The sequence below is a fragment of the Onychomys torridus genome, chromosome 1, assembly GCF_903995425.1.
Source record: "Onychomys torridus chromosome 1, mOncTor1.1, whole genome shotgun sequence".
Classification (NCBI taxonomy): Eukaryota; Metazoa; Chordata; class Mammalia; order Rodentia; family Cricetidae; genus Onychomys; species Onychomys torridus.
Window position 1 is genome coordinate 158,637,227 of NC_050443.1, and position 11,157 is coordinate 158,648,383.

At 40.3% G+C, this 11,157-nt stretch overlaps 1 pseudogene; it reads right to left on the reverse strand.

Annotated features, from left to right (window-relative positions):
* The window catches only part of LOC118578277, a 39,187-nt pseudogene extending 31,299 nt beyond the window's left edge, over window positions 1-7,888 (reverse strand).
* Window positions 7,889-11,157: the final 3,269 nt, after the last annotated feature.

Below are 11,157 nucleotides of genomic sequence, written 5' to 3' on the forward strand. Positions count from 1 at the left end.
CAAGGTAACCAAAATGGCTGGATTATATGGGGAAGGACAGCTGGAGGAAGGGCAGGCCAGCTCCTGGGCTTGAGAAGTTATCAAATGTAACTAGAAGCCTGATGTTGAGTATATAGCAAAGACATAAGAAGTTAGACATATACCTCTAAGGTAGGTTCTGTTAACCTGATTATACCTTTTTAACTTTAGGAATTTTTTATTATACAAAAATCCATCCTAATACAAATATTTTGGAGACTTAATGTTGCTTCCCTAGTCTACAAAGAGATACAATGTTAAACTAAGAGCTCAGTGGGCCTGAGAAGCTTTATGAGTGTTGTCTTACTTGGTTTACACAATGTGGTCATCTTAATCAAAATGGTGAAGTCACATGACATGTACCCTTTAACCTTAGTAAAGATAGCTGCCAGCCATATGGCTATTAGTTAAAATATCTATTTTTTAGAACTATTTTAAACAATAGTTGAATCCCAAACTACATATACAGTATTTTAAACAAGAGTTGATTCACATAAATAGTAAGTTGTAGCAAATATTACCAATGTACAGATTGTTTAATAATAGACCTTTGTTATAAGCCAAATTTGGTTACAGATCTTAGGGATTTTTAACCATACCCAATGAATGTACAAATCCTGAGATAGGCCATGCAGCTGTGGTGCACACCTTTAATCCCAGCATTGGGAAGGCAGAAGCAGGAAGATTTTCTGCAAGTCCAAAGTAAACTTGATTTATAAAGTGAAATTCAGGGCACCTTAGGCTACACAAACAAACCTTGTCTTTAAAAAAAAAAAAACTGAGATAGAGTTTACCACATAGTTTTAAGGGATTTTTTTGAAAGTAGAATGCAGAGAAATTGTAGAGATAAAAGACTTTTAAGAGAGAAAAATAGAAGAACTTGAGAGGTAAGAGACTTTGGGAGTGTAGAGCAAGACAAGTCTAGATGTAAGAAATTTAGGGTCATTTGTTTGTGCAGTGGCAGAAATTGTTACCATATGAGAGAAATTGAAAATTGAGCATGCTAATCTTCAGCCATTGATCTGTACTGAGGCCCAACTGTTTGTAGTCCCAGAAGGAAAGAGAGAGGATTTTAAAAAATGAAATTTCACTGGAGGGAATTTCTACAGTGACCTCTAGCCCGGATGAGCTTAGGCTTAGAGAAGTTGCAGAAGTAGATTTGCCCAAGGGAGGAGAGGCCTGGGAGGGCTTAAGGAAGAGACAGGGGAGGCAACTGGAGAGGAAACTTCAGGAGAGAGCTGAAAGCAGACGCTATGGAACTTCAGGTGGGAGCCCAGAGGTAGCAAAGTGGGACTGCAGATGCCTAGGGGAAGGTGAGATAAAATAGCGGAGGTGAATAAAGTGTCTGTCCTTGTGACAAGAATTTCCATTGGGGCATCCCCAAGCAGAATGGAAAATTTGTCAGAGAGGAAAATGTCCCGAAGACAGAGGAGAGGCATCCTTTCCCATGTGCCCTGGGCCCAAGTAGGGTGAGAGCAGCTTCCTAGCACACTGGTGTGGCTTTTGTAGTAGTAGTAGACAAAGCAGGCAGCTCAGCATGACACTTGTATGGTAGAGAGAGATGAAAGAGTGGGGCAAAAGGGAGACAGTAAGTGTCCCTAGTAGAGATACCCAGAAAGATGTAGCAGGCCAGAGATGCGAGGTGAGTTCCCAGGCAGGTGCCTTGGGAGGTGTAGAAGGCTCTAGGAGCTGGAGAGACATGTGTGGCATAGACAAGGAGGGGACTGGTCAGAGTTCTAGGAGGGGACAGGTAGCTGAGAAGTGGACTCTAGAACTGGAGGTCAGATTTGAGGGATAGCAGGAGCCAGCAGAAACAGGATCTGAACATACCTTAGGAGAGTCAGAGCAGCAGCTTGGTTCAGAGAGGCTGAGTTCCTGGAAAGGGAATGACAGTCTGGTATTTCAACAGCAGACAAATGAAAAAAAGAAATAGAAAAGGAAGTACATGACTGCTCCTAGCTATAGTGGAATAGACGGTTTATTGTAGATAAAAGGGAGAGCACAGCAAGAAGCAGAAGTCCAGAGTGGACATGGGCCTGAGACAGGCCATGAGAGGAGAGGGAGGACAGGAAAGGGGAGAGACAGGAGAGTAAAGGATAGACCAAAAGGGACCAGGTGATCAAAATGGCTGAATTATACAGGGAGGGTCATCTATAGTAAGGGCAGCCGAGTCCCTGGGCTGGAAAAATTTAGGGTAGGGGGCAGGATATGCCAGCCATCCCATGCAACAGGTAGGGACTGAAGGATGCTAGGAGAACCTGGCAGCCAGGTCTGCTTTGATATGTTAAATAGGCATCTCAGTTAGCCAAAAAATATATAATTCTAAGAAGCTGAGAGAGATCTCAAAGATCTTCAATGACTTTCAGGCACTGAAAATTTTTACATTGCTAACATCAAAGGCTGAGAATAATCCACCAGCCAGAAATAGAGTGATTGAATGAACTACACTGCATTTAAATCAGCAGAACATTATACTACTCAGCTACTTACATTCTGGAATCCATTAATTGGTAAACACATGAGGATACTCAACACATTACATTTGAAAATCAACTCACAAAAATAATATACACAATCATGCAGTATGTTCTTGTCCATTTCTGCACATGTCTGGTGCGTAACATGGTACTACATATCATCAAATAACCTTCCTTGACACACTCCCTTCATTTCTGCAAATTTATCCCCAGATAAACCAGGTTATAAAAATACTGTGTATAATAATTGCATTTTATGCACTACCAAAAAATGCATTTTAAAATTGTAGAATATTGGTTTAAAACACAATTCACCACAGAAAATAAAGTAACATTATGTTAATGATTTTTTGAGACAGGGTTTCTCTGTGTAGCCCTGGCTGTCCTGGAACTCATTTTGTAGACCACACTGACCTCAAACTCACAGAGATCTGCCTGCCTTTGCCTCCACAGTGCTGGGATTAAAGGTATGCTCCACCATCTCTGAGCATTAATGGTGTTCTTAAAAACATTTAGATACTGAAGATCTGAAGCTGTGTTTATCTTGTGACCCTGACCTCATCCCCTCCTACCTGATCTCCTGCCCACTCTTTTTCCTCCCCTATGCCCTACACCTACGTTTGGACATAGTCATGCACTGAGATTTGTCCTGAGACAGCTCTGTCATTTCATATTTTCCCATGTGAATGATTGTACATGACACATTAGACAATTTGGTCACCTGTAATGTTTCTCAAAAAGTTACTGAACAACTTCTTTATTTATTTTCCTTCCAGTAAGCATAGCCTAGTCACTTTTTCACCCTTCTTGTCCAGGGTAGAGCAGTCCTGTTGCTAGATAGAACCTGCCAATGTAAGGTAAATTTTCTGTGCTACTTTCATGTCTAATTTAAAAAGCATTTCCTATTTTCTCTAGCTTTCTCTCCTTCCATAATCACATGAAAACAAAAACCATGGGAAATACTGAAGTTAATTGTACAGAAGCTGGTCAGCCTGTGTCCTGGGAAGGCTGGCATCATAAATACATCATTTCTTACTGTTCCTCTGTGATCAGAGTAACCTTCAATTATACTTCTGTCTCCATGACTGTTATAAAAAAAACTATTTATAATAACAGTCTTGCTTATCTATTAATTATAGAAACAGATATACACCATTGGTTTTTCTCACTGCTTCCAATTGATAAAGGACTTCCTCCTAAATTCGGTCTTCGATAGTTTCCCATCCCCATAGACTGTAAGACCATGAGGGAGAAACGCCTCATTTGCTTCCATATTTCTCCATTACTGAAAATGATACCTGTTGGGAGAAAAAAAAAATCATGAATTCTAGTTGAAAGTATTCATCACAGGTAATAATACTGATTCTCTTGTGCTTGATTAAACTCTTACAGGTATTGTATGATCTGTGCATCTAGAAAGTTCAACATAAATTCTCTAAACTCAAAACATGATCAAAGTAAAAGATAAACCCATAAATTTTTAAAGATAAAAGACTGGATACAATTTTTCATATCTGTACTGGTTGCCATACTATGCATACTTTTAAAGTCATCTAGATCCATACTCAGGCCATGAGTCAGAATATTTGGTGACTGGGATGTTTTGTCACTTTCTTTGTCTCAGTATCTTTATTGTTATGTTTCTGGCTGTAATAGAAAACGAGTATGCTGTAGTCCCAAGTTCCCACTTGATGCTTCATGGAGACATTGTATGTAAAGTTAATCAATTTGAAAATGGGTTAATGATCCCTAATAAAAAACACATTTCATTAATGAACACAGAAGTCACAAGAGGGCAGGGAAAGTTGAGAAAAAAAAAAAAAAAAGCCAAATTCTTCAGTAAGCATTGTATCTGTTTACAGAAATGTCACACCAAATGCCACTAAATCTACTGATGCATGTTAATCAAAATTTACCCAAACATAAAGAAAATGGAATCACATTTACAGGCTGTACTGGGTGGTTTTGTGTGTCAACTTGACACAAACTAGAGTCATCAGAGAAAAAGGAGCCTCAGTTGAGGAAATGCCTCCATGAGGTCCAACTGTAAGGCATTTTCTCAATTAGTCATCAGTTGGGGAGGACCCAGCCCACGGTGGGTGGTACCATTCCTGGGATGGTGGTTCTGGGTTCTATAAGAAGGTGGGCTGAGCAAGCCATGAGAAACAAGTCAGTAAGCAGCACCTCCCTATGGCTTGTGCATCAGGATTCCTGCCTCAAGGATCCTGCCCTGTTTGAGTTCCTATCCTGACTTCCTTCAATAATAAATACAACATGGAAGGGTAAGCCAAATAAGCCCTTTCCTCCCAAACTTGCTTTGGGTCATGGTGCAGCAATAGAAACCAGTTACTAAGACTCAAGGAAATGGATGAAACTATAAATTATTTGTTTCAAGTAAAGGAACCCAGACTCTTAAAAACAAATGCAGCAATTTTCTGTTATAGAGAATCTAGAGGGTGTGTGTGTGTCTGTCTGTCTGTGTGTCTGTGTGTCTGTGTGTGTTGAAAGAAGAAAGACCATGAGAGAGGAAGAAGAGATCTAAGAGTAGGGAATAAAAAGAGAGGAAAATATGTGAAAGCAGAGATGGATCTATTGGAGAGAAGAAGGGAATCAGTAACACAGACAGAAATGGGAGAGTGCAGCGAGCAGATAACAAATAGGAACAAAGGTTACACAAATATGACATAAGGAAATGCTTTTCATATTCGATATTTAAATTGTTTTCAATTGTTATAAAATAATTCATAAGCTTATAAATACTTCTAGTTTCTCAGTTTCCTTGCCTATTAAACTTCATTCCCACCTGTAAAGACCTGGATGTGTCCCAACAGAGAACCATACCTAACCCTTGGCTGACTTTACTGAGTAATTTTGCCAGAAAACTCATCTCCCTGGTCAACCAGAGCTTCCTTCAGTACTTCATATCCATGCAGCACCACCGTGGGCTTCATGCCCAGATACACAGTGAACACGGAGCCATATTCTTTTACTAGCTGGAAATAGAGCAGGGATGATCAGTAAGGGAAATATGTTCATCCATACTGCAGAGACATTTTAATACTCACACACGCATTGATTTTAGACCTACTAGTTTAATAAGAAATGACAGTTAAATAGCCATTATCATTATGCTCTTGACAACATTGCTGTTTCTACTCTTCCTCTACGCAATGGAGACTGTGATACATATTTGCTCAAATTTTACTTTTACATTTTCCTGTCAAATCTACATTTGCACTAGATTTCTCTTCTAGCCTGCTCTTACAATAAACAATGTGTTTCTCTTGCTGAGTAGTTACCCCTCTTGTACATATATAATCATCTCCTGTCATCCATTCTCCATGTCATCCTTTATGCTGAGGTCTCTGAATTTTAACAGTATTGGGGACACAGCAGGATAGACATGCCTGCTCTCCAAAATGTACCTTCTATAAGGCTTATACATTCCAATCACCCTTAAAATCAGTTGCATGCACAGAGCATAATGCCTGAAGCCAAGGAGCCATTCATCACTGTTGAATGTAAACACAGTCAACTAATCTGTGTGGAAACATTACATATCAAAGAAATAGAAATTAAATTTCAAGATTTTAAAACTTGCCCCAAGTTATGAGTTAACTCAGAACTCTCTGCCCAGGATGAAGAAGCTATAGGGGCAGTGAGTGCTCTGGTGACTGGCTGTCTCAGAGAAAAGATAGATTTCTGGTCATTCCTTCAGATGTCAGGGAATAGCTGCCTGTGTGGATCAGTAGTAGAGCAGTCATCGACTCATTATCCAGAAAATGTGGTAAGAACTCTCCAAATTCCTGTTATGTCCTTCATTTCAAATCCATGTATACTACAGAAAAGTGTAGACTTTAAAACTTATACAATAAGTTTTTGTGAACTGAACACAGTTCCATCTGTCATGCAATTCATCAGAGAATAATTGCTCTACTAAAATTGGACCCAAGACAGGACATGAACACTGTTCTGCTCCCTCATAGTGTCACAAATCATCTGCTGGGTCCCATTTCCTAGCTCTCAGTAGAGCACAGGCTTAAGAGCTGGCTTGGGTTTCCATTAAAAATTTTGTTTCCATTCTTTGGCTGGGGAGGTAATTCCATGTATAACACTTGCTATGTTCACATAAAGTCAGACACAGTCACACACACATGCAATCCAATCACTCCCACAACAAGAAAGGAGACAGACAGGAAAATCCTCAGAAGCTCACAGCCAGCTACCCTGAGGTACACAGCAGTGACTCACAAAGGCACTGTCTCAAAAATAATGGCAAGATTGTCCTCTGACTGCCTCATGATCACTGTGGTACATGTGTGCCCACACTCAAACATGCATATGCACACATATATACATGCATACACATCATACACACATTTACTCTTCACTTGGGCCTTCAGGTGCCTAGTGAGTAACTAAAACTGAGATAAATCTTAACATCTCTGCCTTCAGTTCATACCTGTCTCCTTAACCTTAAACTGTGGTTCAGTTCCTGTTGGACTTTGCCTGTAGGCTAGATAAGCACTCCAGTGTTTATACAAAGTGTTTAATCCTCCTGCTTCAGTGTTGAAGCCACTGACATGATTGAAGTCTTTTCAAGCCCACAGGTTCTGTTACAGAGACTCTACAGTGCCCTAGAAGCCATACATAACTATTCTAAACCACCAGGAACAGCAGAGCTCTGCAGGCAGCTGGCTCTATGAAGGAGATAGCCCAGAAAAGGGCAATCATATCATGGGAACCATAATACCCCACCCAGAACCCCAGGAGGTTGCCTCTGACCAGCTTAACAACTTCCTGAATACAAAAAGAAATTAGATTCCTTAGTACCAAATGGGCATTGTCCTCTACCCTCAAGAACTGGAAAATTCCTCAACACTGATAAATAAGACTATGCTGTGCAAGCCCCTCAAGCCTTGCCTTTGCTTTTTCACCTTTAAAAAACCTCAAGACTGTCAACACAAAGAAATTTTCTGGATCTCTCTCTGTCATAGTGGCCACAGTGATATTTAAATACCTTTTCTTGCTGTACTATTAACTTCTATACCTACACTTCTGTTAAGACAAGTGATCAAAACTTGTCAGTTGGGACCCCACGTGTCAGGGTTTTCTTCTTAGTCCTTGGTAACATCTACATGGAGTCTAGGACCAAATTTTATTTGTACTGAGGATGCATAATTCACTCATTGAAAAACCACTGAAAGGAAGCTAATCACACTTAATATGCTCAGAGATTTTCTGATACTTTTAATATCCACTTGCAAAACATTTCCAACAATTGGAAGAGGAGAGGGTCCAGGTGGTAGCTTCCCTTTGCCATGGTGCCGATACCATAGGGAAAGAAAAATCAAATAAGAGAGGCAAATCCCCAGGATGACAAAGAGAGCCATTGACTTGCTATGAACAAATGCACTGGAAAGCTTACATGCCAAAGATCTATAAATTCAGCTCCAAAAAGTACACAGTGTATGGCCTGTGGGAGAGATTTCTATCTTTAGTACACTTTGATCTGTATAAACAAAACTGCCCATTTCCTAACACTTTTTTGTTATATTTGCCATTTCAACACCACTCTCCTTCTTTAAAGCATAGTACAGGTGGCTTATTTTTTCTTTTTCTTTTTATTTATTTGTCTCTCATACAATACATTCTGACCATTCCCTCCACTCTTCCTAGTCCCCAAGGCACCTCCTCTCTCCCCTAGATCCACTGCCCCTCTGATTCCATTCAGAAAAGAGCAGGCCTCCCAGGGATGGCATAACAAGATGCAATAAGACTAGGCACAACCCTCAGATCAAGACTGGACAGGGCAACCCAGTAGGAGGAAAAGGATCTCAAGAGCAGGCAAAAGAATCACACTTCAGTCTTTATGAGCCCATAAGAGCCCTGCTTAGTTGGTTCTTAGGTCTTGTTCTCCTGATGTCTTCGACTCCTCTTCTCATACAATATTTCCTCCACATCTTCCTCTAGTTTTCCCAGGCTCCACCTAATGTTTGGCTGTGGGTCTATGCATCTGCTCCTATCAGTAGCTGGAAGAAGCCTCTCTGATGATGACTGCTAGGCATCAATCTATGAGTATTATCAAAAATCATTTTGCTGACTTTTTTTTTTTTTTTGGCCAGTTGTGTTTGGTTCTTCCCTAGGTCTATGGTCTGTCCAGTTTCCAGTTCCTGGCCAACCAAGCAGTTTAACAGTAAGAGTGAAGATATTCTAAACAGAAATGCATGTGGCCCTCCCTTTGGCCATCAGACTATTAAAACTATGATCTCCAAAGTATTGAAATATCACAAGGAACCTCAACCTAGGGGAAGGGAATAGATGAAGCCATAGTACCAACTTTGTCTTCCAAGAGCTTGTCTTTGGGAATGAGAACTCTTAGAAAGATTACTGAACTACAGAAGCTAATCAACTGATTATAATTTCAATGGTGAGGGGAGATTAGGATGTTGCATGTCAGAGACAAATTACCTTGCAACACCTTTAACCCCTTCAATAGACAATTATTTCCTTCCTGTATATGAGAACTAACAATTTTGTGACTACTAGGTAAATCCTTTGAATGTGTAAACATATGCCCTAACTTTCAGGAATCAACAGGCCAAGAATGTCATCAGACAGCATTTTAGGCCCATGTAGGCTAAGAGTTCCCCATTTTTCTGAAGCCCATTTATTTGATATACCCACCAGTGCACTAGAAAAAAAGTCTTCATTTATTATTTTCCCTGTTCTGTTAGTGTAAAAATTTCATGGAACTGGAACCACACTGGGACTTGCTATTTTGACAAACTTGAATCTTTTCCTGGGACACTATCACTCATATTTGGCTCTAGAATAATCTGTCTCCTTTTTCTTTGAGGGTTAAGAATAAAGAGCTGTGTCTTTCTTGATGACCAATGTGGGGCCTCAAAAGAATGGCCCACTTCTCACCAAAGGACTCAACTGCATTGGCACCAGACACCATTACAAGGACTCCCCGTGCTGCTGGCTCTCTAGCCTTACCTCCTTGTTTCGAAGTTTGTGTGTTCTTATGATGGGGAAACCTACAGAGACAGCTGACTGGTGCTAGTTGGAGCTCACTGACTCTAGACTGACAGTTCAAGCACCTGCATGGGACCAAATTAGGCCTGCTGAATGTGGATGACAGCTATGTGACTCAATCTGTTTGTGGGGTCCCTGGCAGCAGGACCAGGACTTATCCCAGATGCATGAACTGGCTTTTTGGAGCCCATTCCCTGTGGTGGGATACCTTGCTCAGCCCTGATACAATGGAGAGGGGCTAGACTCTCCTTCAACTTAGTATGCCAGACTTTGTTGACTACTATGAGAGACCTTACCCACTCTGAGGAGTGGATGGGGGCAGAGTGGGAGGGAGTTGAGGAGGCAGGAGAAAGGGAGGGAGGGGGAACTGGGGTTGGTATGTAAAATGGAAAAAAAATTAATAAATAAACATATTTAATAATAAAAAGAAGAAGTTTGTGAGTTCTTTCTTTAGATTTGGTCATTAGTCCAATGTTGTATTTTGAGCTCTGATACTTTTCAGGAACCTGTTCATTTAGATGCTTACTTTGCTTTCAAAGTGATTGTTTTAAAGCATCTGTTCTGTGTGCTTCAGAAGCATTTTGGTCTGGGTTTTCTGTTTGTTTTCAGTTTCATTGGTTTTTGGAACTTTGAAGACATTCAGGTTTCTGTTTGGTTTGTCTTGGTTTCGTGTGTTCAGAGGGTTTGGATTGCTCATTGCCCTTTGTCTCCTGACACTCCTCAAATATCTATTTCTGCATTCCTGGCTCATGGCTTCTTCTTGCCACCAGGCTCATTTTGGCTTAGGAATTTTCTAAAGCATCTGATGAGAAACATCCCCAAAAGAAGAAGCACCAATTCGACAGGGTGGTGGCGGCAGGGAGGACATGTGATGTCCAAAATCCTCACAGAGATCCAATAAAACACACCCTGCTCTCAGGCTGGAAAGAACTTCACCGTCTTGTCCCAGAACATAGACGAGTCTGATCATGTTCATGTCCCTATAAAACATGTAGGATACCAATGACACTACAGGAGGGAATGGTCTTGGAATGATAGCTGAGACGGTCAGTCCCAAAAGCAAATCCCATAAGCTTGATCCACAAAGAACATTCCCTAGCAGGCATAGAAAAGCTCGCAGTTCTCTAGGAGAAAATGGGAGACACATATTTGAAGAAAGAAGAAGTGTTTACATACCCAACCTGTAGTACATGTGATTGTGGATTTTCATCTTACGAGTATATAAAAAATTAAGAGCTGTAACCAAAGATAGCAGTCTTACACTTCCCTAATGGGGAATATTTGATGTTCCAAAATTGATATTTTTGTGGCAAGCTTAAAAGTCCTCAGAATAAAACAAACAGTAATGAGTGGGCAGCCTCCTTTAACTGGAATTTATAAGCATCTCAGAGAAAAAATGAAAAAAAAAAATCCTAACTCAAAAGAAGTAAGTCAGTTTTGAATAAGTGTCAGAATTAAAGAAAGTTATTTAAGGAGAGATTAGTATAAAATCTTTGCAATTGTGTGAAAACTAAAGTAAGTCTGTAGAATTTGACCTTTCTCAACCTCTCTATCCATTTATCTCTCTCTATCCCTTTGGCCAACAACTCAACTAGATGTAATCCAATCCCAGCACTGGAAG